The sequence below is a fragment of the Callithrix jacchus genome, chromosome 5 (assembly GCF_049354715.1).
Source record: "Callithrix jacchus isolate 240 chromosome 5, calJac240_pri, whole genome shotgun sequence".
Taxonomy (NCBI): domain Eukaryota; kingdom Metazoa; phylum Chordata; class Mammalia; order Primates; family Cebidae; genus Callithrix; species Callithrix jacchus.
Genome location: NC_133506.1, coordinates 4480192 through 4507814, shown reverse-complemented (window position 1 = coordinate 4507814; position 27623 = coordinate 4480192). Strand labels below are relative to the sequence as shown.

General features: G+C 42.1%; 1 protein-coding gene and 1 long non-coding RNA gene across 40 annotated transcripts in view; one reads left to right on the top strand and one right to left on the bottom strand.

The window, feature by feature from the left end:
• LOC128931996 (uncharacterized) overlaps window positions 1–3026 on the top strand; it is a 66820-nt gene extending 63794 nt beyond the window's left edge. The window contains exon 3 of the long non-coding RNA XR_008481132.2: window positions 2711–3026. This is a non-coding gene — a long non-coding RNA (uncharacterized LOC128931996). The remainder of the gene's footprint in view (window positions 1–2710) is intronic.
• The window catches only part of NCOA6 (nuclear receptor coactivator 6), a 114924-nt gene extending 88525 nt beyond the window's left edge, over window positions 1–26399 (bottom strand). For 18 of the 39 annotated variants that reach the window (XR_013535022.1, XR_004742714.3, XR_013535023.1 and 15 more), the window contains exons 1-2: window positions 26205–26399; window positions 5930–5999 (exon numbers count right to left, since the gene is read on the bottom strand). The gene's annotated coding sequence lies outside the window, so the exon portion shown is untranslated. Of the gene's footprint in view, window positions 1–5929; window positions 6000–13974; window positions 14208–14486; window positions 14609–26204 lie in introns of all 39 variants that reach the window. The other 21 variants (XM_054255097.2, XM_078371071.1, XM_078371076.1 and 18 more) reach the window with 7 other exon arrangements.
• Between the last annotated feature and the right edge of the window lie 1224 nt (window positions 26400–27623).

The window sequence follows — 27623 nt, the reverse complement described above, 5'->3', positions numbered from 1 at the left end:
TGAGGTTTCACTATGTTGCCTAGGCTAATCTCGAACTCCTGGGCTCAAGTGATCCACCCACCTTGGCCTCTCAAAGTGCTGGGATTAGAGGCGTGAGCCACCACACCTCGCCTCTTCTACTCTCTACTTTTATTATGATCAACTTTTTTAGCTTCTGCATGTAAGTAAGAACATATGGCATTTCTCTTTCTGTGCCTGCCTTATTCCACTTAATGTCCTCCAGGCTGACACGTTGCTGCAAATGACAAGATTTCATTCTTTTATGGTGAATAGTATTCCACTGTGTATATATACCACACTTTCTTTACCCAGTTATGTATTCAGGGATACAGGTTGATTCTCTATCTTGGCTATTGTGAATAGTTCTGCAATAAACATGGAAATGCAGATGTCTATTCGACACACTGATTTCCTTTCCTTTGGATATATACCTATTAGTGGGATTGCTGTATCATATGGTAGTTATCTTCTTAGCTTTTTGAGGAACCTCCATAATTATTTTCCATAATGGCTGCACTAATTTATATTTCCATCAACAGTAAATAGTAGTTCCCTTTTCTCCACCTTTTGGTGATAGCCACTATTTTTTTTGAGATGGAGTTTTACTCTTGCTGCCCAGGCTGGAGTACAATAGCATGATCCTGGCTCACTGCAACCTCTGCCTCCTGGGTTCAAGCAATTCTCCTGCCTCAGCCTCTCTAATAGCTGGGATTACTGGCATGCGCCACCAAGCCCGGCTAATTTTGTAGTAGAGATGGGGTTTCTTCATGTTGGTCAGGCTGGTCTCGAACTCCCAACCTCAGGTGATCCGTCCGCCTTGGCCTCTCAAAGTGCTAGGATTACAGGCGTGAGCCACCGTGCCCAGTGGCAATAGCCACCTATTTTAACTGGGGTGAAATAACATCTCAGTGTAGTTTTGATTTGCATTTCTTGATGTCAGTGATGTTAAGTAGATTTTCATGCACTTGTTGACAATTTTATGTTCTCTTTGGAGAAATGTTTATGCAGATCAAGTATCCAATTTTAAAATCAGATTACTTGTTTTTCTGTTGTTGAAATATTTCAGTTCCTTGTTTATTCCAGACATTAATCCCTTGTCAAATGAATAGTTTGCAAATATCTTCTCCCATTCCACAGGTTATCTCTTCACTCTGTTTCCTTTGTCGTACAAGAGCTTTTTTAACTGATATAATCCGATTTGTCAACTTTTGTTTTTGCTGCCTGTGCTTTTGAGGTCTTATCTGTAAGATCTTTGCACAGACCAATGTCCTGAAGTATTTCTTCCGTGTTTTCTTTTGGTGGTTTCATAGTTTCAGGTCTTACATTTAAGTCTTCAGTTCATTTTGAGTTGATTTTTGTATATGGTGAGAGACGGGGGTCTAATTTCATTTTTCTCCATATGGATATCCAGTTTTCTCAGCACACTCACTGAAGAGACTTTTTCTCAATGTATGTGTTGGGTGCCTCTGTTGAAAATCAGTTGGCTAAAAATGTGTGGATTTATTTCCGGGTTCTCTAGGTGTTCCATTGGTCTATGTGTCTGTTTGTATGCCCAATGCCATGCTGTTTTGGTTACAATAGTTTTGTATACTTTCAAGTCAAGAAGTGTACTGCATCCAGCTTTGTTCTTTTTGCTCAGGATTGCTTTGGCTATTTAAGGGCTTTTGTGGTGCCTGCCATACAAATTTTAGGATTGTTTTTTCTAAAACAATCCTAAAATGTTTTTCTGTGAAAAATGTCATTGGTATTTTGATAGGGTCTGCATTAAATCTGTAGATCACATTGGGTAGTATGGTCATTTTAATACTATTGGTTCTTCTAGTCCATTAATATGGGATGCCTTTCCATTTATTTGTGTCCTCTTCAACTTATTTCATCAGTGTTTAATGGTTTTTATTGTAGACATCTTTTACCTCCTTGGTTAAATTTATTCCTAGGTATTTTAATTTTTGTAGTGACTGTAGATGGGACTGCTTTCTTGATTTCTTTTTCAACTAGTTTGTTATTGATGTATACAAACTATTGATATTTGTATATTAATTTTGTATCCTGCAACTTACTAAATTCATTTATCAATTTTCTTTTTCTTTTTACCTTTTCCCCCTCATTCTTCTTGTAATCTTACTGTTTACCAGTACTAAGAGTTTTCTGGTAGAGTCTTTAGATTTTGTTTTTGTTTTTGAGGCAGGATCTTGATCTGTTGCCCAGGCTGGAGTGCAGTGACACGATTATGGCTCACCGCAGCCTCGACCTCCTGGGCTCAAGTATTCCTCCCACCTCAGCCTCCTGAATAGCAGCTGGTACTACAGATGTGTGCTACCATACCCAGCTAATTTTTGTATTTTTTGTAGAGATGAGGACTTCCTGTTGCCCAGGCTGGTCTTGAACTCCTGGGTTCAAGTAATCCTCCTGCCTCATCCTCTCAAAGTGCTGGGATTACAGACGTGACCCACCACAATGGGCTGACTTTTTTTAACCTGTGATGTCTCATCTAGAAGCAGTCTAGCACAAGCCATGCCTTCTGTGGTAGACAGACTTCTAAAATGGCCACCAACTACTCCAGCCTCCTGGTGTTCATGTCCTTGTGTAATCTCTTCCTCCTGATTTACTTCTAACTAACAGACTATAGCAAAGGTGATAGGATACCACTCCATGATTATAAAAGCTTCTGACTTCCATCTTCTTAGGAGACTTGCTATTCCTTTCTCAGATTTGTGATGCTGAAGAAGCTACATGGAAAGGAATTCATGGCAGCCTCTAGCCATCAGCCAGTGAGAAACCAAGCCCCTCAATTCAACATCCCTTCAGGAAGAGAATTCTGTCACCAACCAAGTTAGTTTGGAAACAGATTCTTCCTCAGCCAAGCACTAAGATGAGACACCAGCCCTGGCTGACACCTTGACTACCTCCTGTGAGAGACCCTGAAACAGAAGACCCATCTAAGTTATGCTGATTCCTGACCTGTGGAAACTGCCATAATAAAAATGTATGTTGTTTTAAACTGCTAAATCTGTGGTAATCTTTTATGCGACAATAAATAACTAATGTACCCTACGTGGAAATCCTGCTGAATAAGCTGTCTGGCAATTTCTTAAAAAGTCAGATATGCTATATTACCCAGCCATCTCACTGCCAGGTATTTACCCCAAAATAGATGAAAACATGTCGACAAAAAGATGTATACATACATAAATGCTTACAGCAGCTTTATTCACAATAATCAAAAGTTGGAAAATACCTCAAATAACCATCACATGTGAATATATAAAAAGAAAACATAATGTCTGAGTGCATTTATAGAATTCTAAAAAATGCAAAGCAATATATGCAACAGGTGAGGACACTGGGAGGGACAGACTACAACACAGCATAAGGAAACTTTGTGAGACAATAAAAATTTTATCTTGGTTGTAGTGATTGTTTCACAATAAATACTATAAACTAATAAATATATCTGTCAAAACACATCAATATGTACACTTTAAATGGATACAGTTTATTGTATGTAAATTATAATTCATTAAGCTGACAAAAAAAATCACCTTTGTGGAGGCCTATTTAACTGTATCTAATACAACCAATTCTATTATTCAACCTTATCCCTCAAACAGTATTCCACAGGTAAATTACTTAAACTGCACAGAATCTGGGGCTTCCTGAATTTTACAGTAGCTAAAACTCGCAAAACACTATTATATGCTACCAAGCACTGTTTTATTATTAACTCAATTAGTCCCTTTAAAAACTGCATGACATAGGTTCTATTACCTACATTGTACAAATGAGGAAACTGAAGTATAGAAAAATTAAGTAACTTGCTTTAGACCATAGAATATGCCATGATTCGAGCCATGCAGTCAGATTCTACAAGCTGAGCTCTTCACCACACCACTCTATATACTCAGACTACTTGAATCTTAAGTATACTCTCAACTCACCCAAGCCTGAGAGGTTCATTCACTTATTCAACAACTACTTAAGTAAGCAATATATGTCAAGTATTATCCTAATTGCTAAAGACACAATGGTGACAAAAATATGGATGTGATATCTCCTTTTATGGAGCTTACATTCTAGTAAGAATTTATGTTTAAAGCACAGGATTTTTTTTCTAAAAAAAAAATCTGTATCTCTCTCTCTCTCTCTCTCTCTCTCTCTCTCTCTCTCTCTATATATATATATATATATATATATATGTATGTATGTATTTTAGAGACAGGGTGTTGCTGTCACCCAGGCTAGAGTACAATGGCTCCATCATGGCTCATTGCATCCTCAAACTCCTGAACTCAAGCAATCCTCCCTCCTCAGCCACCTATGTAGCAAGGAACCAGGCGTGTACTATCACGCCATTTTTTTTTTTTTTTAAGTTTTTGCTTTTTGTAGAAACAGTGTCTTGCTTTGTTGCCCAGGCTGGTCTCCACCTCCTGACCTCAAACAATCCTCTTACCCTACCTTCCCTGGAACTATGCCTAGCCAGGATTCTTAAATCAAAATGTTTTTCCCTTTATTTATAAATATTTATCCAAATATTTATTGGGTGGGGGGGGGAAGTGACAGGTAGCAGTGGTTTCCAAATGTGTCTGCACTTTTCTTTTTTTGAGTTGGAGTTTCGCTTTTATTGCCCAGGCTGGAGTGCAATGGTGCAATCTCAGCTCACTGCAACCTCTGCCTCCAGGGTTCAAGCGATTGTCCTGCCTCAGCCTCCTGAGTAGCTGGGACTACAGGCATGCACCACCACGCCCACCTAATTTTGTATTTTTATCTCTTATTATTTATTTATTTAGAGATGGAGTTTCGTTCTTGTTGCCCAGGCTGGAGTGTAATGATGCGATCTTGGCTCACTGCAACTTCTACCTCCTGGGTTCAAGTGGTTCTCCTGCCTCAGCCTCCCCAGTAGCTGGGATTACAGGCATGCACCACCACACCCAGCTACTTCTTTTTTTTTGTATTTTTAGTAGAGATGGGGTTTCTCCATGTTGGTCAGTCTGGTCTTGAACTCCTGACCTAAGGTGATCCACTCACTTCGGCCTCCCAAAGAGCTGGGATTAAAGGCGTGAGCCATGGTGCCTGGCCTCAATTTTGTATTTTTAGTAGAGACAGGGGTTTCTCCACTTGCCAGGCTGTCTCGAACTCTGGACCAAGTGATCTACCCACCCTGGCCTCCCAAACTGCAGGGACTACAGACTACAGAGCCATCACACTGGGCCTTGTCTGCACTTTAGGTCATCTTGGGATCTTTTAAAAATTCCAAAGTCCAGGCCATACCCTCAGGGCAATTAAATCACAATCTGCTGGGGAAGGGAAAGAGACAAAGGCATCAGTTTTCCAAGCTCCACAGGTGATTTCAATGTGAAGACAGGTCTGGGAACTCACTGAGCTTGAGTTTTATTTGTGTGATCAAGAAAAAGTTAATTCATGGTGACAGAGAGAAAGGCAGTTGAATGAAAACAACTATATACCCCTGCCCTTCTCTGAAATTATAAGGCAGCCTTGATTTCCCCCTACAATGTTATGAATTCTGAAAACATCAGAAAGAAAGTCAAATAAATGCTTATTTTCCTTTTTTGGATTTGTGCATGCCTCCATTCCCCTCCAGAATTATGGACAACTGAGAAATCCACCTTTTCATCTTTTCTTGGTACTTTTCATGGAACCAATAAAGAATTCTGCCATATTACAGGTATTTAACATAACTAATAAGATATGACTCAAATGCTTTTTTATTAAGCAGATCTTATTTAATTCAGTCAGTTTTGATCCAACCCACATGCCAAATGCAGCTTGCCAAAGTTAAATACTCTAAGAATATTAGGATCAAAATGCCTTCTTTTTAAACAGCAAAATCCATTTCTAATCAAATCCTTTAAGTTGAAATTAAGTCTTTTATAAATTGAATTTCATGTATTCTACAGAATCATCAACAGACCTGTTTAAGAACTCTCTGACCACTCTCAGAAAAGTTAGTCAGTAGGACCCCTCTCCATTCCTCCCAGGACCTAGACAAAAAGGAAAAAGGGCAAGAGGAAGAAGAGAAACATCAGAAGAAAAGACTAAATATAAACCAAATAAACCTATTCAAAATAAATTTTTGTGATTGGCCAAATTCCTTCTCTCTACTGTTTCTGCTAGTTTTACTCTAGAAAGAGTTGCAAAAGCCCTGGCACTGTGGCTCATGCCTGTAATCCCAGCACTCTGGGAGGCCAAGGTGGGTGGATCACCTGAGATCAGGAGTTCGAGAACAGCCTGACCAACATGGCGAAACCCAGCATCTACTAAAAATACAAAAATTAGCTGGGAGCAGGCACCTGTAGTCCCAGCTATTCGGGAGGCTGAGGCAGGAGAATCGCTTGAACCTGGGAGGGAGAGGTGGCAGTGAGCCAAGATTGAGCCATTGCACTCCAACCTGTGAGACAGACAGACATTCCGTCTCAAAAAAAAAAGAGTTGTAAAAGACAGATGACCTATCTACAATCTCCAGTCCAGTGGTTTTTAATAAGGAAAGCTTAGAATCATCAAAGAGGCTCAATATACTTTTGAAATACCATAGTAGTGGTTACACAAGTATGTTCACACAACAGTGTTCATTTTATAATTCATTAATCTTATAATCTGTGCACTTTTCTTTGTTACACATCAATTAACACATTTTTAAAACAGATTTGTCCTGAGCAGAATCTCTGAAAGATTCTAAGCAAGCAGGTATCAGAAATAGTCAAGGTTACATGATTTGTCCTAGGTCAGGGATGTAGTTAGTTACAAATGAAGTCCTTCATATCACTTTCCTCCTCTTTCTGTTATGAACTGTAAATATGTTGATATTATTATACTTTTTAACATTTACTTCCTACTTAGACTCTCAAAAAAATATGTCAAGTGAGAACTGCAAAAAACAAGCAAACAAATAAACGGAAAACACATGTCCTGGACTGACAACTGTGCACTATTAAAGCTGCTGTACCATCCATATAAGGAAATTAAATAAAGCCTAATGCCCACACAATCAGTGTTTAAATCCTTTTTTAAATGCTTTTGGTGGGGGGCGGTGGCTCATGCCTATAATCCCAGCACTTTGGGAGGCTGAGGCGGGGGATCACCTGAGGTCAGGATTTCAAGACCAGCCTGATCAACATGGAGAAACCCCACCTCTACTAAAAATACAAAATTAGCCAGGTGTGGTGGCGCATGCCTGTAATCCCAGCTACTTGGAAGGCTGAGTCAGGAGAATCGCTTGAACCCACCAGGTGGAGACTGTGGTGAGCCAAGACTTCACCGTTGCACTCCAGCCTGGGCAACAAGAGCAAAACTCTGTCTCAATTTAAAAAAAAAAAAAAAAAGGGCTTTCAATGCAGACATACATCAAATTATTAGTAGTAAAATCAACTGTGTACCTATTCAGATAGACTAGCATTATTTTTGATACGAAAATATGGGAGGGTGAGAGAATGGAAAGAGAGCTAGGCTGAGCACGGCAGAGCGCATTTTAGTCATGACCATCCCACAAAGTTGCTGCGTGATTCAGGGCAGGACAAATCTCTCTGGGTCCAAGAGTGTTAAAATGAGAGGATGGAACTCCAGTGCTAGAACTAAATGGAATCTCAAGTTCCTTCTAGGTAAAACAACAAAAACAACAATGTATACATATGCTTTTAAAATGCATTCTACAAATGAGTATCCCTATTCAAATATTTTTAAAGTAGCTTCTAAAATAAAAATACTAGAATTCCTCTAGCACCTGCCTTATAAATACAAGCATATTCTTCAGGTTGTATCAAATGCAAACCTTCCAGATTTGTTGTCTTGCTGAAACAACCTATCCCTCTCATTTGGCTAGTAATAACATTGTTGATTCTTTATCATCATGAGACTCTTTGGCATGCATTTAAAAAACTTCATATTGTGAAATAATTTCAGATTTACAGAACATGAGCTGTTTTTTATGGGAAATATGTATCTCTCAATATGTAACAGAAGTCTCTCTTATAATTTCGAATCAACTGTAATTTGAAAATTTTCTCCAGGCGTGGTGGCTCACACCTGTAAAAAAATCCCAGCACTTTGGGAAGCTGAGGCAGGCAGATCATGACGTCAGGAGTTTGAGACCAGCCTGACCAATGTGAAACCCGGTATCTACTAAAAATACAAAATTAGCCGGGCATGGTGGTGCGCGCTTGTAAGCCCAGCTACTCAGAAGGCTGAGGCAGGAGAATTGCTTGAACTTGGGAGGCAGAAGATGCAATAAGCCAAGATCGCACCACTGCACTCTACCCTGGGTGACAGAGCAAGACTCCATCTCAAAAAAAAAAAAAAAAAAAGAAAACTTTTGATGGAGAATTTGCTTGACTACCCTTTACCAACTGCCTACTAGCACTCTGCTAGGCACTTTCCTGCTCCTGAAGTTACTATATAAGAAATCACAAAAACTGGAATGGTTAATTGAAACATTATTTCACGAATGCCTCAATCTGAATATTACACTTATAGTACTTAAAAAATTAAGTTGGCCTTGTAACCACTTAGCCTCAAATGTTTCAGGGTAACTTATAAGACACTGTTCAAATGTCTAAACAGTTAAATGCCAACTTTAAAGACGATCTGCCTAGGCATAACTAACATAAGATCCAATCTCATCCTCCCTATACCTTTTCACGAAGTCCTTATAAAAGTATTTCATACTTCCTAAACTCAAATATGGGGTTCCCAAGGGAAAATTTGTGTAGCCCTCTGGCCAAATCAGAGAAACTTAGTGCTCTCAAAGGATCAACAAAATGCCTGTCAAGGGGATTGGCATTCAATACAACAACCCTGGTTTGCTCTTGGTAGGGATAATAGACAATTTAAGGGACTAGGGAATATTAACATTAATTTTTAAACTTCAATCTTGACTTCTTAGTACAAGAAACAACAGATAAATTAGGAAAAGACAAAACCTGAGATTTCCAAAACTCCTCATCCCAACACATAGTTAATAATTCAATCAAAGATACTATAAACCAGTAAGTCAGAGGTTCAATGAGATTTTTTTCCCATCTTGTTACATACCACAGTAGGCACATAAAATTTAGAGAAAAACTACTTTATATGTCATGTTCTAATTATGAACACCACCATGCTCTCAATCATAATAAAGCTACAGTCAAAAAACAACACAGGTTTGGAGCAGCAATCGATGATTTAAATACACAAATGACAGTGAGAAACTGACCAACTCCTACAACATCCACAAAACAATTTTCAAAATTCCCTACAAATAGCCTGAGAACCTGAGCAGAGTAAGAACCAGAGCTTATCAATAATCTGGTCCAATACCTTCAAGGAACAAATAGAAAAATCAAGGCTCAAGTGAACAATTTGTCCAAAGTCTCTTAGTAGTAGGAAAGTCATTTCATATGTTATATAATGAATGTTGTCTTGCCATAAGATGTGGATAATTCCCCTATCTAGGCACTGAAGAAGGAGAACTAAGCAGATTCCCGGCACAATTAGTGCCTGAAGAATATCTTAGTTTATACTGTTGCTATTCAGTTATTTCCTTTTATATAATCCTTTCCTTTTATATAATCATATATATGAAAATATATATATATGGAAATAACTGAGTAGTAAGATATTCTTCAGGCACTAATTCCATAAACTAATATATATATATATACACACACATATATATGTGTATATATATCTTAGTTCATAGTAGGAGGAATGCCTAGAGCAGACACGGTACAGAGCATGAATTAAGGAATAAGCAGCTTACAGTCGGAGGAATGTCTAGAGCAGACATGGTGCAGAGTATGATTAAAGGGAAAAACACTTATACCAAGACAAGAATCTATGGCCCAGGTTCAGTATTGTAAAGATACCTGCTATATGGCAAGCTTGGAGCTAGAGCCACCCCTCCTGAAAAAGGAGTTGTAGTATCTTGCACCCAGTTCTTGCAGAAGGCTGCCCTCAGACCGGCAGTCCTGCGAGCGTCCTAGGGCTTTAAACCCCTCCGGTATAATAGCGGCTTGGTGACTGTATAACTTATCAGTTCTCTAGCTACTGTGCTGATTCAGAGCATCCTCCTATAGAAATAATTGGAAGCTGCCAGCAGGTGGCTGTAGACCTTCTCAGCTCTGTTGCTGCTCAAAGCATCCTCCTATAGAATTCCTTAGAAGTAGTCTGCCCCTAGATAAGAGATATTGCACACTGCACCCTCTGAGAATGCACTCTCTTCACTGTGCACGGCCCACCTCCTTGCCTCAGTGACCTAATGGGGGTGGGCCCCTTGCTATGCACTGCCCACCTCCTAGCCTAGGTGACCTAATGGGAGTGGACTCCTTGTTTATTGCTCACCTGCTTATCTTGACCCTATCACTATCCTTAAGATGACCTCATTCACTACCCTGCCCCCTAACCTATACCCAATAAATATAGACACTTCTGGATGTTTGGGGCCTCGTCTGTCTCTGCCTGTAAGTGGCACGGCCCCCTGAGCCCAGCTGCTCTTTCCAGTCCTTCTGTGTCCTGTCTCTTTACTTCTCGGATCCAGCGCCTCAGCACAGCAATAGGGGACACCCCATGACCCTGCAGGGCTGTGGCCCTACAAAAGACAGTGATGAAAGACAACTTAGCCTTTCCGACTCTGTTAGGTTTCTCTGTGAGAAGAGGTAAATCATGTGATCTAGGCTCTACATCAGGGAAGTCCTTAGGCCATCATTCTCAGAATCAGCCAGTGCTGCTTCTCCCTTGTCTTAATATATTCATAATGACAATGGTGTCAGGATTTTTGTTTTGTTTTGCTTTATGCTCTTGTAATTGTCGCCTTTTTTTTTTTGAGACAGTCTCGCTCTGTCACCCAGGCTGGAGTGCAGTGGCGCGATCTTAGCTCACTGCAACTTCTACCTCCCAGGTTCAAGCGATTCTCCTGCCTCAGCCTCCTGAGCGGCTAGGATTACAGGTACATGACACTGCACCTAATTTTGTATTTTTGTAAAGACAGGGTTTGATCATGTTGGCCAGGCTGGTCTCAAACTCCCAACCTCAGGCCATCCACCTGCCTAAGCCTCCCAAAGTGCTGGGATTATAGCTGTGAACCACCGCGCCTGGCCAATTGTTGCCTTTTAAATCAAATACTGAAGTCCTAAGACCAATTTTCAGGTCCTGCAGCTGCCATTTCCTCATTATTGATAACCCAGATGAATACAATGTGCTTAGCAAACTTGCAGACAGAACCAGTATTAGGTGGATGTATTAGTATTTTCAAACACAGGGACAGCATTCAAATGACTTGGTGCAATCAGGATAACAAAGTTCAAAAGAGAACATTTAAAAATTTAAAAATTTTAAATTGTGCTTATTTGTAAACAACGAATATATAATTTATCAGAAGATAAACTAGTTCATATATGTTAAAAAACAAAGAAATAAATCTCTGCTCAAATTGTAACAAAGAGAAAAAATATTACAAATGAGTAATACAAAAACAGAAATAAAATTTAGAAGAGGTCAGCCATGGTAGCTCACGCCTGTAATCCTAGCACTTTAGGAGGCCAAGGTGGAAGCACTATTTGAGCCTAGGAGTTTGAGATCAGTCTGGCCGACATGGAGACCCCACTTCTATGAAAAAAAAAAAAAAATTATGTCCCGGCCAGGTGCGGTGGCTTAGACCTGTAATCCCAGCACTTTGGAAGACCGAGGTAGGTGGGTCATGAGGTCAGGAGTTCGAGACCAGCCTGACCAACACGGTGCAACCCTGCCTCTACTGAAAATACAAAATTAGCCAGGCATGGTCGTGCATGCCTGTAATCCCAGCTACCCAGGAGGCTGAGGCAGGAGAATCGCTTGGACCCGGGAGGCAGAGGTTGCAGTGAGCCGAGATGGACCCAGGAGACAGAAGTTGTAGTGAGCCAAGATCCCGCCACTGCACTCCAGCCTGGGAGTGAGACTCCATCTAAAAAAAAAAAAAAAAAAAAATATTGCCGGGCATGGTAGCTCATGCCTGTAATCCCAGCACTTTGGGAGGCCAAGGTGGGTAAATCACCTGAGATGAGAAGATCGACACCAGCCTGGCCAACATGGTGAAACCCTTTCTCTGCTAAAAATACAAAAAATTAGCTGGGCACAGTGGCGCGTGCCTGTAATCCCAGCTACTCAGGAGGCTGAGGCAGGAGAATTGCCTGAACCCAGGAGGCGGAGGTTGCAGTGAGCCGAGATCGCGCCATTGCACTCCAGCCTGGGTTACAAGAGCAAAACTCCGTCTCAAAAAATAAAATTAAAAAAAAAAAAAAAAAATTCTTCTAGGCTGGTTTTAGGATCTTGTCAAAGCAGAAACACAGGATGCTCTTTGAAAACCATCCCAAGACAAGCACACATTCACACTCACTCCATCTCCAAGTCCTGACAACTCTGACTCTTCCCCACCCCCCACCCCACCCCTGCCCAAAGACAGAGTCTTTTTTTTTTTTGAGACGGAGTTTCGCTCTTGTTACCCAGGCTGGAGTGCAATGGGCGCGATCTCGGCTCACCGCAACCTCCACCTCCTGGGTTCAGGCAATTCTCCTGCCTCAGCCTCCTGAGTAGCTGGGACTACAGGCATGCACCACCATGCCCAGCTAATTTTTTTTTTGTATTTTTAGTAGAGACGGGGTTTCACCATGTTGACCAAGGTGGTCTCAATCTCTTGACCTCGTGATCCACCCGCCTAGGCCTCCCAAAGTGCTGGGATTACAGGCCTGAGCCACTCAAAAAAAAAATTTAAAAATTAGCTGGGAGTGGTGGCTCATGCCAGTAATCACAACTATTTGAGAGATTGAGGTGTGAAGACAGCTTGGAGCCCAGGAGTTCAAGCCTACAATGAGCCGTGATTGTACCACTGCACTCCAGCCTGGGCGACAGAGCAAGACTCCGTCACAAATTCTGTTTTTATTTTTGAGACAGAGTGTCGCTCTGTTGCCCAGGCTGGAGTGCAGTGGCGTGGGCTCATCTCACCGCCACCTCCATCTCCCAGGTTCAAGCAATTCTCCTGCCTCAGCCTCCCAAATAGCTGGTCCTGCAGGCACCTGCTATCATGCCTGGCTAATTTTTTGTATTTTTAGTAGAGATGGGGTTTCACCATGTTGGCCAGACTGGTCTCGAACTCCTGACCTTGTGATCCACCCACCTCGGTCTCCCAAAGCACTGGGATTACAGGCATAAGTAATCACCTGGGTAACCTCATCTCAAATTTTAAAAAATAAAATAAAAAAATAAATGTTTTGAATCATCACAAAATCTTGTAAAAGAAATGTCTTTTGTTATATTATTGCAATCTATATCTTTTTGCAGTTAAATTTTATTTGCTCTCAGCTGTACCCTGACACTTGAAATTTATGTTCTGTAACAATGCACCATTCTTTGTCACACTGAATTAAAATAATTTTAAATGCATACTACAAATAAAAAACAAAATGCCTCCTGGTGTACAATAGTGCACATTAAAAAAAAAAAAACAAAAAAACCAAACCTACAGTGAAGAAATGGTTAAATGACATGAAAAATTAGTTCAAGCAAGATGAGCTATTTATTAGTTCTTGAAAAAAGTTCATCATTGATTTTAAGGATTGCTAGTCACAAAAGAAGTGCATTTTACAACGAAGAGATCTGGCATCCACCACATTAAATTTGTTATCAAATTTATTATCAATAATAATGTGACACCCAGACATTTATGTACCTCATGATGTGACGGAATCTGAAGAATATTTAAGTACATATGGTTGCCAAAATGTTTAACTAGAGTCTAATTAAGTCTGCAGAATCTAGTAAGTCTTTTAAGTATAAGGAAATACAAGGAATAGAGGAACAAATTAAATGATACAAAGAAAACAATCAAATAAATCCAGATTGTGAGACATTCAACAAATCAATGCTATGGAAAAAAATAAGAGGTGTAGACGGGAAATAGGAGGTATTCTAGGTTGAAAAAAAAGACTATAGGGACCAGGCGTGGTGGCTCACCCCCGTAATCTCATCACTTTGGGACACCGAGGTGGGTGGATCACCTGAGGTCAGTAGTTAGACATCAGCCTTGCCAACATGATGAAATTGTCTCCACTAAAAATATAAAAATTAGCCAAGTGTGGCAGTGCAAGCCTGTAATCCCAGCTCCTCAGGAGGCTGAGGCACAAGAATCGCTTGAAGCCAGGAGGCAGAGGTTGCAGTGAGCAGAGATCACGCCATTTCACTCCAGTCTGGGCAACAGAGAGAGAGAGAGAGAGAAAAAAAAAAAGAAGACTATAGGAATAAAACAGGCAAATGCAATGCATGACCCTTAACTTGATTTAACTCCACACAACTTAGCTATAAGAGTCATTTTGGAGGCTGGGCATAGTGGCTCATGCCTGTAATCCCAGCACTTTGGGAGGCCAAGGCGGGCAGATCACCTGAGGTCAGAAGTTCAAGACCAGATTGGCTAATATGCTTTATCTCCACTAAAATTACAAAAATTAGCTGGACATAGTGGCACGCACCTGTAGTCCCAGCTACTCGGGAGTCTGAGGCAGGAGAATTGCTTGAACCCAGGGGGCAGAGGTTATAGTAAGCTGAAATTGTGCCTCTGCATTCCAACGTAGACAACAGAGTGAGACTCTGTCTTAAAAAAAAAAAAAGAAAAAAAAAGTCACTTTGTAGACAACTGGATAAACTTAAATACAGACTTAATGTTAGATAATATTAAGGAATTACTGTTAAAAAAATTTCATGAGGACACATGCTATTGGAGAAAGAATAAACAATGCAAACATAAAATCAGGAAGAACTGCCTAGGGACAAATAAAGAAAAGTACCTGAGGGCTAGTACTGACCATAATTTGAATGAGTATTCACGATTTAAATATACTCCTATCCTAGACAAGACCAACATAACTACCATTAAAAAGACACAGGCCGGCCAGGCGCGGTGGCTCACGCCTATAATCCTAGCACTTTGTGAGGCCGAGGCGGGTGGATCACGAGGTCAAGAGATCAAGACCATCCTAGTCAACAACGTGAAACACCGTCTCTATTAAAAATACAAAAATTAGCTGGGCGTGGTGGTGCGCACCTGTAGTCCCAGCTACTCGGGAAGCTGAGGCAGGAGAATTGCTTGAACCCGGAAGGCAGAGGTTGCGGTGAGCCGAGATCGTGCCATTGCACTCCAGTCTGGGTAACAACAGTGAAACTCCATCTCAAAAAAAAAAAAAAAGATACAGGCTGAGCACAGTGGCTCAAGCCTATAATCCCAGCACTTTGGGAGACAGGAGTGTCCCTTAAGCCCAGGAGTTTGAGACTGGCCTGGCAACATAGAAAGACCCCTTCTCTACCCAAAAAAAAAAAAAAAAGCCAAGTGAGGTGGGGAACACCTATAGTCCCACGTGTTCATTCAGGAGACTGTGGTGAGAGGATCGCTCGAGCCTGGGAGGTTGAGGCTGCAGTGAGCCATGATCACACCACTGCACTCCAGCCTGGGTGACAGAGAAATTCTCTATTTAAAAAAATAGTAACAATAATTAAAAAATAAAAAGACACAGAAAAAGAGCATATCATCAGCCTGGACAGTACACAGTCTTTCTCAATTCTATTTGTTATTTAAAAATATTCAATACTTTTCCATTTTTTTTTTAATTATAGGAAAACTGAAGAAGGTTCAGAGAAAAACCAAGACATAAAGAATAGGACAAAAAAGAGGTAATTTTGAAGAATGGTTTGAAATCAAATGAAGTGTGACATGACTATTAACACTGAAATATCCGTGGGAAGGCTTTTCAATAGAGACTCGGAAAAGCAGATGTATCTCTCAATGACCACAGATGGCTCACCGAAAAGAGGGACCTAACAAAACCCTCAAAGTTTGCTGCTGTTTTATGGAAGAGAGATTTCTTTACGGTGCTGGTAAAAGTTACTGGTATAGGCAAATGAGGGACACTGGGTGTGTTCAATCATTGACCATCTGTTTTTCTGCAGGGTGTTTACTTATCCACGATCACCTGATCATATTAGAATGCCTTTAAAGCCTGACTCAGTTACCCAAAGCTTGAATCAGTTATCTAGCATTTCAAAATTCTGCAGTGCTATCCTGCTCCCACACACTGCTCACTCAGTAACATCCAAATGTCTTAGACCTGCATCCAGGGCCCCAAGAAACTGGCTTCACTTCTCCATAACTCCTCAACACAGCAGCAAATTAGACTTCTCACTATTTCATTACCTAAATACTCCTTACATTTTCTTATGTTCATCATTCCTTTTGTTACTCTCTCCTTAACCTCATTTGCTGCGATCTTACCCTTCCATTTTAATAATTTTAATTTAATGCCTGTATGTTATCTCAATACCTGTTATATGTTGAACTGTGCCCGCTACAATACCACCCCTGCCAAATATGTTAGTCCTAACCCTCTCAGTACCTCAGAATGTAACCTGATTTGGAAACGGAGTCCCTACCGATGTAATCAATTAAGATGAAGTTACTCTTACTGGAGTAGGGTGGGACCTACTGGTGTCCTTATAAGAGGGAAATTTGGACACAGACACACAGAGAAAATGCCATGTGACAACAGAGGCAGAGATTGGAGTGATACAGCAGCTACAAGCCAAGGAGCACCAAGAATTGATGGAAGCCTCAAACTCCCAAGTAGCTGGGATTACAGGCACGTGCCAGCACACCCAGCTAATTTTTGTATTTTTTAGTATAGATAGGGTTTCACCATATTGTCCAGGCTGGTCTCAAACTCCTGAACTCGAGTGACCCACCCACCCCAGCCTCCCAAAGTGCTGGGATTACAGGCATGAGCCAGCTACTTGGGAGGCTGAGGCAGGAGACTTGCTTAAACCTGGGAGGAAGAGGTTGCACTGAGCTGAGATCACATCACTGCACTCCAGCCTGAGAGAGGGAGTAAGGTGCTGTCTCAAAAAAGAATAAAAAAGCATTGATGGAAGCTAGGAAAAGGCAAGAAAGGATTCTACTCAGAATCTCAGAGGCAGTATGGCTCCCTGAGTAAGTTTAATCAGATACTAAAGCCAAATACTTTTACTAGTATTTGGTGGTAAGCCACAGCCTTTGAATTTCTCCATGTGTTTTTTTAAAATTTATTTTATTTATTTTTTTGAGACAGAGTCTCACTCTGTAGCCCAGGCTGGAGTGCAGTAGCGTGATACTGGCTCACTGCAACCTCTGCCTCCCGGGTAGCTGGGATTACAGGCACGCGCCACTGTGCTCAGCTAATTTTTGTATTTTTAGTAGAGATGGGGTTTTGCCACATTGGCCAGGCTGGTCTTGAACTCCTGACCTCATGATCTGCCCGCCTCAACCTCCCAAAGTGCTGGGATTACAGGTGTGAGCCCCTGTGCCCGGCCTGAATTTTTTAAGTCTGTATTTTATAGAAGGGACATAGCCTTACTTCCATATAACTTTTAAAATCATAGCAAAGGACTTAACCTAATGAACAATTTCCTTCAGTAAAATACTAAAATCTGATTCACAAATTTGTAATTATTTCTTTTTGCAAGAGACTGCTGCTGTCTGAGTTTTAGAAAATGTACATAAATGGGTACTATAGAGCTGATATTCAATGGGTTCAATATCAGTAAAGGAACTGATTAACGGGAACTTTTGTTGCCTTTCTGTGGGGGGGCTTGCAGCTGGTTAATGATAAATACAAACTGAAATATCTATTTAAAGTATGAATACCCTCTGAATTTGGTGCTCAGTAATATTAATTGATATAGTTAATATTATTGATAATTAATACCGTAAATAACATAGAATACACAATTCATCACGAGGTAAAGATGTGGTCCTGGCCTTCTGTGTTATAGAGTATGTGTATCAAATAAAGCATATGACCAACTCTAGGGTTGCATTATTCCTTCCATCAAAGTCACAGTATTTCATTTGTGTACACATCTATATATACCTCTAGTTACTTACTAATTAACTCAGCAAATGTTTATTGAGCTCCTAGGCAGCCACTTTACTGCCTTTTTAGAAAAAGGTGAGGTAGAAAAGGATTACATTTAAAAAAAAATAAATGAATATTTGCCAGACTACACAACAGGCAGACACTGGAGCTGAAGGGAGGGAAGGAGGAAGGCAGTGACAGACACCAGCCCAACCCTAAAGGAGCATCCAATCTAGTGAGAAGTAGAAGAGTAAACTAGCTCTGTATCCCTCCTTTCTCCCCATGCTGATCCTACACTTCACAACCAGGCTTCCCTTCCTAATGTACAGCTCTCATTACATCACTGGCTAAAAACATCTGATGACTTCCCACGAGTTAGTCAATAAAGTCCAAATTTCCCAGCTTGGAAGAGAAATGAGTACTCAAAGCCTTCCATTATTTGACAGTATGGTATGCAGAGATTAGGAAGACAGGTTTTGCAATTAGACGGCCTGGACTGAAATTCTTTCTCTATCAATTGTTAGCTCGCTTCCTCATTTTCTTTCTCTATAAAAAGGGATAAAAAACAGGACCTATCTCATCAGGTTGTTGTAAGGATTAAATAAAATGCTAGTTATGAAATGCTTAGCACTTTATCTGGCAAATAAGAAGCATGCAAAAAGGCTAAGTGTGGTGGCTCATGCCTGTAATCCAAGCACTTTGGAGGCCAAGGCAGGCAGATCACCTGAGGTTGGGAGTTCAAGACCAGCCTGATCAACATGGTGAAACCCCGTATTTAAAAAAAAAAAGAAAGAAAGAAAGAAAGAAAGAAGCATGCAAAAATTGTGAGCCATTGGCTAGGCAAGTGGCTCACGTCTATAATCCGAGCAATTTGGGAGCCAAGGCAGGAGGATCGCTTAGCCCAGGAGTTCAAGACTGCAATAATCACCCCACTGCACTCCAGCCTGAGCAACAGAGTAAGACCCTGGTTCTAGAATAAAACAAAAACAAAACAAAACCCTACCCAAAGGGGGGAGGGGGGCAGAAGCCACTACTACTATTAATTTTTTAAAGTTTGATTTATTTATTCTAGGTTTTATTTTATCTATTATTATTGTTGCTATTGTTCATCTCCATTTCCAGCCTTAACTCCAACAACACCCTTTTAACAATCCTGTTCTCCAGGCAAAGTGGACTCTTTACCATCTCCTAAATATCCACCTCTGTGCTCATGCTTTCACTCAGCCTGGAAAACACAGCACTGTCTCATCTCCAGGTATTAAGATACTAACTATGCTTGGCAGCTTCATTCACAGGTCACCTCTTTCAGGTACTATTCCCTAGTATTCCAGCTCCATAACATATTGCAGACATTCTTCAGCATACAAACCTTGGCTAGATTCATCTTGGTATCTTGCAGAGTTCTAGCCAGTTTGCTGTATACATGGTAGGGCTCAATAAATGTTTGAGAAAATAATGCCTATATTTCCTTTCGCATCCAGCTATTCTCTTGGACAACAGCTCCACATTACAAGTAAGAAGAGTTCTACAGTATTTCATAAAGCTGGCCAGCTAATTTTCTATCACCATGTGGCAATTTCTCATACAGTACCTAACACACAGTAGATGCCTAAATATTCAAGGAGCTAAACTGAATTTCACCTCATCTTTTAATTTCAATGATCATTCTATTCATTATGATCAAGTATGGCTCAACCTTAGAAACAGATTTTAGTATTTACTTGCCCATAAACTCATCTGTCAATTTCTGGCCATCCTCCCTCTATCCCAATATGTCATTTATTGGTTTGGGGGAGACAATAATCAAAACCTCAGTAAAGTAATAATCAGAAAATTAAATGTGTTCAGGGCCATAAAAATAAAGAGCACAGCAGGAGAGCAGTGCAGACTATGGAGAACTAGGAAACACATATTCCACCTAAAAGTTTCAGCTGGTTACTTTTATACGTGAATATGGGCTTGCTGTTGACAGATCTTCCCATTTTTCAAGGTTAGGTCAGAAACTCAGAAGTCTGTGTACATTTTTAAGACATTAAAAATATTGTGTAAACCAAACAAAATATGTATACAGGTCAAATCTAACCACAGATTGCTGGTGTGCAACCTCTGCTACAAAAGTTCTCTGCAAAAATGATGGCGTTGGAAGAGTTCTATCCCAGCAGATAATCTAACGCAGCCCGTAAAACTAAGCGGCTCCTTAAAAGCATCTCCTGCAACACTTAACCCAGCTCTCAACCATTCTGACTGACCTGAAAACCAATTAATTTGACAATTTAATTGAGCAAAGTGAGCCGCTACTCTGTACCAGATGCTAAGGAATCAAATGAACAGTAGTGCTAAATATGAGCTAATATTCATTGAGCATGTCCTAGATGCCAAGCACTGTTCTACACATTCTGTATATTGACTCATTTAATCCTCACAAAAACCCTATAAGATTACTATTATCCTTATTTTAAAGATGAGGAAACTGAGGCACAATGAGGTTTTATTTGTTCAAGGTCACACAATCAGCAAGTAGCAGTGCTTAAATTAGAACTTCAGACTCCACCAAAAAGAGCTCACAATCTGAAAGCACCCCCCTACTCAACAAGTGATGCTGGGATCACTGGTTATACACAGGGAAAAAAATAAAACTGGACCCTACCTTACACTACACATAAGAATCCATTCTCAGCCAGGAGCAGTGGCTCACGCTTGTAATCCCAGCACTTTGGGGGGCCACCGTGGGCGGAACACAAGGTCAAGAGATCAAGGCCATTCTGGCCAACATGGTGAAACCCCGTCTCTACTAAAAATACAAAACTTAGCTGGGCACGGTGGCATGCGCTTTTAGTCTCAGCTACTCGGGAGGCTGAGGCAGAAGAATTGCTTGAACCTGGAAGGCAGAGGTTGCAGTGAGCTGGGATGGTGGCACTGCACTCCAACCTGGCAACAGAGACTGTCTCAAAAAAAAAAAAAAAAAAAGAATCCATTCTCTAGATACATTAGAAATCTAACCATTGAAAACAAAATAGTAGAGATTCCAGAAGATAACTGCAGGCTGGGCACAGTGGCTCACACTTAGAATCCCAGCACTTTGGGATGCTAAGGCGGGTGGATGGCTTGAGCTGAGGAGTTCGAGACCAGCCTGGGCAACATGGTGAAACTCAATCTCTGCAAAAAATACACAAATTGGCAGGGCATGGTAGCGCATGCCTGTGGTCTCAACTACTCAGGAGGCTGAGGTGGAGGGTTGCTTGAGCCCAGGAGGTTGAGGCTGCAGTGAGCCAAGATTGCGACACTGCACTCCAGCCCCAGTGACAGAGCAAGACCCTGTTTCAAAGCAAAACAAAGAATAACTGCAAATCTTAAAGGAAAAGATTGATAAAGTTGACACTAAAATTCATAACTTTTTAACAAATGACACCTTAAAAGATTTTTTTTATAATAAAAAAATCTTTTTTTTTATTTAAAAAAGCAACAGGCTGGGCATGGTGGCTCATGCCTGTAATCCCAGCACTTTGGGAGGCCAAGACGGGCAGATCACTTGAGGTCAGGAGTTTGAGACCAGCCTGTCCAACACAGTAAGACCCCCATCGCTACTAAAAATACAAAAATCTGCCAGGTGTGGTGGCACATGCCTATAGTCCCAGCTACTTGGGAGGCTGAGGCAGGAGAATCACTTGAATGCAGGAGGCAGAGTAGATTACAGTGACCTGAGACGGCACAACTGTACCCCAGCCTGGGCGACAGAGCAAGACTCCATCTCAAAAAAAAAAAAAAAAAATTTTAAAAAATAAGCAAGAAACTGGGAAACGACATCTGTAATACATATCAACAACAAAGGATTAATAATCAGAATATATAAAGAAATCTTTTGTAAAAGACAACCCAGTAAGAAAAATGGCAAACCAAGTCCCAGCATTCTCTAATCTGTGTAAAGCTGGCATTACCACAGTTGCCACGCAGTACACTCCACAACAACAGACCTTGCCATCACTGACTGATATAAATATTCAGGGGTCTATGTTATGCTGCAGGTACACAGAGCATGGGGAATCAAGCCCAAAGGGCAGAGCCAAGACGTTTATTCATTCTCCATCGTATAGACATTGGATGGCAAATTAGAGGTTGATACCCAACATTCAGACACACAGATCAACCAAAAGAAAAAAAAAAAGACACATAGATCGGGGTTGGCAAATGTTTTTGTAAAGAGTATTTTCAGCTTTGTGAACCGACATAACACATCTCTGCCACAACTACTCAACTTTGCCATTGGTACCACAAAAGCAGATATGGACAATATTAGTAAACGAGTGTGGCTGTGTTCCAATAAAAATGTTATTTAAAAAAACAGATGGTGGGCCAGATTTGACCTATGAAACAGTTTGCTGACCCCTGCCTGACATGGACAGTTGTGCTTTTTCTACACTATAGGTAGGGTACTTCCCATGTTTTCCCCTGCCTTTTATGTCTGCTGACACTTACCTCTGATTTCCTTAACCAAAAACTACACCACACTTGACAGCTTTGCAGTGGTTTCCAAAACTCTTACTCTACCAAAAAAACCCTTTCACCCTTATTATCAATGAGAATTCTCCCCTCATTTTCCTTTCATTTAACCTCTTTGACAGCCATCAACCCAGAAAATCTAAACCAGAAATCTAAAAAAGTCACCCCTCTTACCACTCACAACGTCAATCATCAACACCTGAAAATTCTAACTCCATTCAATGCCCACAGCCTCTGCCTTAGTTCAGATCCTCTGTACTTGCCTGGTCTTCAGTCTACCCTCCTTCCAAAGATCATCCATGTATCTCCTAGAAATTAAAACTCCACTATATACTCCCCCTTTTGAAGATCTTGAATGCCTCTCTCAGCTGAGGATTCAGTCCAAACTCCTTAGCAAGGTCCTTCACAACCAGGCTCCTAACATGGGCTTCCTAGTCTCATCTCTGACCATGCTTTCACACACATCCTATGCTTCAGCCACATTCAATTAATGCATTCCCTGAAAACGTGTCTTTACCTGAAAAGCCCTTCTCTCCAATTCACTGGCAAACTCCTGTATCTTTCAGGACACATCTCAGATGTCACCCCTTCACAACACCTTGCCTGATACTTTGAGCAGAGACACACCCATCTGTGTCCTTATAGCATTTAATGACTCTTCTTTGGCATCGGCCAACCTGAGCTATGATTTTCACCTGTCTACTTCACTCATAGGGCTGCATACCCAAAGTGAAATGACTGCCGTAAAGACTTCTGAATCTACTGGAGCCCAGCATAATGCTTGATACGCAGTAGATGCCTTGAGGCACAGTAAATGTTTGTTGAATGGAAGACATGTCTGGTAGTAGGAGTTGGGTTTCTTAACCTGGGGGTTCACAGACCGGAATCTATAAATAGGACTTCAGTGAGGTTTGTGAACTTGGATAGAAAAAACAAAATTTCTTTTACTAACCTCTAACTGAAAATTACCATTCTATTCAAATATGACTGTAGGTAACATACCATTCTAGTATTAGGAGTATCTGTGACTCTGTAACAATAGAAATCTCAAATATCTTTATTTTTTTGAAACAGAGTCTTGCTCTGTCACCATGCACCAGGCTGGAGTGCAGTGGCACAATTTCAGCTCACTGCAACCTCCACTTCCCAGGTTCAAGCAATTCTCCTGCCTCAGCCTCCCGAGTAGCTGGGACTACAGGCACACACCTCCACACCCAGCTAATTTTTGTATTTTTAGTAGAGACGGGGTTTCACCATGTTGGCCAGGATGGTCTTGATCTCTTGGCCTTATGATCCACCCACCTCAGCCTCCCAAAGTGCTGGGATTATAGATGTGAGCAACCGTGCCCTGCCCTCAAATATCTTTATATTATACTACAGTTGTTGCATATAATCTTAAAGTACCCTTTAAGCGCATCATATCTTTGAAATTATAATTATCGGATCCATCACTAAATATGATTTCTTAATGTGCTGATAAACAAGTATATGCATATTAGATTTTTATAGTGTAGTAATTGTATTTCAATATAATTGGTGTTCCTTATAATCCAATGTATTTTATTTTATACAATTAAAAATATTATTCTGAAAGGGGTCCATGGCACAGATAAAGTCAGGTCTTCCAGCATTAGAAAAACCCAGAAAAGGCTCACACCATGGTGGCTCACGCCTGTTAATCCCAGCACTTTGGGAGGCCGAGATGGGCAGATCACTTGAGCTCAGGAGTTCAAGACCAGCCTGGGTAACACGGTAAAACCCCATCTCTACCAAAAAGAAAAAAAAAAACAAACCCAGAACAAATGAATTGTGTTACTGTATATACATATGATATTGACGATCTTATTTTATATATAACCCTTTTGTTCATTAATTCTCTTTGATTATATGGGGCCCTGGACCTATTTTTCATGACTGATTTGCATATTTCCTTCAGACCCATAGTCCATGCAAACTTTGAATTCTTCTCTCACAGGATCCAACTTCGATGAACACAATATAGACTCTGGGTCTCTACCATTGTTCACTTTTCTTTTTTAGGATTTTGTGTTCCTTTATGATAAACACCTAGAAGAGAAGGCATCTCTTTTTTTAAGACAGTATCTTGCTCTGTCGCCCAGGCTGGAATGTCATGGCATGATCACAGCATGGCTCATTGCAGCCTTGACCTCCCAGGCTCAAGCGATCCTCCCACCTCAGCCTCCTGAGTAGCTGGGACTACAGATACAAGCCACATCAGATGGCTAATTTTTTGGCCTTTTTTGTAGAGATGGGGTCTGCCAACTCCTGGGCTCAAGGAATCCTCCCACCTTGGCCTCCCAAAGGGCTGGGATTACAGGCATGCGCCACTGTGGCTGGCCGGAGCATCTCTAAAAACTCTAGAAAGTTAGAAAGTATCAAAGATAACTTCTTTGCACAATTAGAGACGAGCCAGGAAATACCAAGTAACTGTATTCCCTTCGGCCTTTGCATTGCCAAACTCATTACAGGAACAAAACAAATTTAATTGTTCTCTGGTATATACTGTTACGCTTCATTTCTTGTTGTTTTTGTTTGTTTGCTTCTAGTTTCATCACAAGAATGTTACGCTTCATTTCTTAACACCTTTCTCCCAACCAGCAAATTCCTTTAAGGAAATGTGTTTAAACCACTTCCAGTAGCCCCTCTGCCACTAACTTATAAGATCTTGAGAAGTCAACTTTACCTTTCTATGTTTCAGCTAAAATCACTACCTGAGTTGAAATCTTTACTTGATCTCTCAGGTCTTTGTAGTTTTTATACATTCACTCTTCACCATTTTACTGGCTTCAATAACGCCTTTCTGATGACCTCTCCAGGTGACCCTGCTCTTAAGCTGTGGGCTGTCCCATTCCAGGGAAGACACCTTGGGTCACCGCCCCCAAACAGGCGGGTTCCTCCTTTTAAAGACACACACAACTCCCAAAGTTGATGTAGGTTTTCTCCTTTCTTGCCAACCAGTTCTACTCTCTGTACCTCTTTTGCTGGCCAGCTTGCACCCAAACCTCAGTCCCCCTGTTCTCTCCTCATCAAACACCTTTTTCCTGTTGCTTCCCCCAATAGGGGGTGGAGGATCCTTGGGACAGAAGTCTTCAGAGCCTTGTGAGTTACACAGCTTTGCAATTCAGTTCCACTACCCCAAGGACTGCCCAATCTGATACCAGCGTCTGGATCCAAAGGGCCCTCATTTCTCATCAATCGCCTCCGTCCTTTCCCGCAAAGAACTGTTCCAGCCCTGACAGCCTGAGCCTGACCCCAAGCCTCCACCCCAATCCCCAGATCCTACCAGCACTAGGGCTCTCTATACACCGCCTAAGGCCTAACCCAGTTCCACGTCCTGCCATCCTTTCAGCCCTTGGACCCCAATCCCGGTTCCTTTCGGTCCCGGTGTTCCTTCTCGGCGACCCTGACTACGACCCCACGACCCCACGACCAGCTCCCGCCAGTTCCCCAGGCCTGAAGCGCCACCCCGTGCAGACCCCAGCCAGCCCTGCACTCCCTCAGTGCACCGGCCCCCGCGCCCAGCACCCTCCCCACCCCGCCGGGCCACCGCTCCCTCCAGCGCCCCCGCCCGCAGGCCTAGGGCCCGCTCCCCAACATGGCGACTGGGACACCAGCGCGGCGGGCGGGGCGGCTCCGGGCCGGGCCCACACTCGGACCGTGCAGCACGGTCGCCGGGCGCCATTTTCCCGCGCCGGGCCCGGGCGGCGCCTCCTCCCAGCAAAGCCAACCCGACCCGGACCGCGGACGCCCGGCGGGCCCACCCCTTACGGGCCCGCGCCGCCGTTGCCTCACCTGAGCGCGGCCCCGGCCCTCCCGGGCGGGCCTTGGAGCGCCGGCCCGGGCCGTGCGTGCCCGCCGCCCTCCGTGCGTTCGTCCGTCAGTCCTCGCGTGCGCCCGTCTGTCCGGCCACCCGCGCCCGGCCGCCCGCAGCCCGACCCGGCAGGGCCTCACGGAGCCGGCGGGGAGGGGGATGGGCCGGACCGGGCCGGGGAGGGAGGGGGAGGGAGGGAGAGAGGGAGGGAGCGCGAGAAGGGGCGGGGCGGACTCGAGGGGCGGGGCATCGCCCATGTGACCAGACGTTCCCGGGAGCGCGAGGTGGAGCGCGCGCCAGCTCGCTTCGGTGCTGAGTGCTTAGTGCGGGTGTATCGTGGGTCTCTGTCGACTTCCCAGGGCTGTTCTCCCGCCAGTGAGTCCCACTTCGGAAGCACACACGGCACAACGTTTTGCGAGCGCTCTGGCTAAGTACCCTTGGACGTGGCAACTCCAAGCCTCAGTTTACCTATTGAAATATGGAGAAATTCATAGTGCTTGTTGAAGAAGAAATGGCGGGGGGCATGGAAAGCACTTATCGCAGTGCCTGACACATACTGTCTAATAATAAGCTTAATGGGGATATAGATAGAAGCTTTCATTATTAGTTGCCTCCAAATCCCTCTCTTCTTTTTCCCATCATTACCTCCCTAGCAAGCGAAATGCTCAGTTAATAGAATTCTTGATCGAACAAGTGAGTGTGGCCCCTCCCCTCTTCCCAAATGTAGAAAGGCCTCCTCAGCACTGGACTTGATGTCTGTCATTCAGGCCTGCATTCATATCTGGCTTTCACTCTTTTTTTAAATTTTTTTGTTCTTTTTCCCACACTACACTGATGTATTTTTTTAATTTTTGTGAGTACGCAGTAGGTGTATATATTTATGGGGTATATAAGATTTTGATACAGGCATGCAATGCATAATAATCACATCATGGTAAATGGGGTAAATGGGGTATCTAGCACCTCAGCATTTTTTTTAAAAAAGATGGTGTTTCACCATGTTGGTCAGGCTGGTCTTGAACTCTCGACCTCAGGTTATCCACCCACCTCGGCCTCCCAGAGTGCTAGGATTACAGGCATGAGCCACCGTGCCTGGCCGCACCTCAGCATTTATCTTTGGTGTTACAACCCAGTTATATGCTAGTTATTTTAAAATGTGCAGGTAAATTGTTTTTTTACTATCATCACCTTCTTGTGCCGGCAAATACTATGTCTTATTCATCTTATTTTTTGTAACCATTAATCATTCCCATTTCCCAGCCACCTCCCACTAACCTTCCCAGCCTCTGGTAACCCTCCTTCTACTCTGTATCTCCATGAGTTCAATTGTTTGAATTTTTTGCTCCCATAAATAAGTGATCACATGGGAAGTTTGTCTCTCTGTGTCTGGCTTCTTTCAT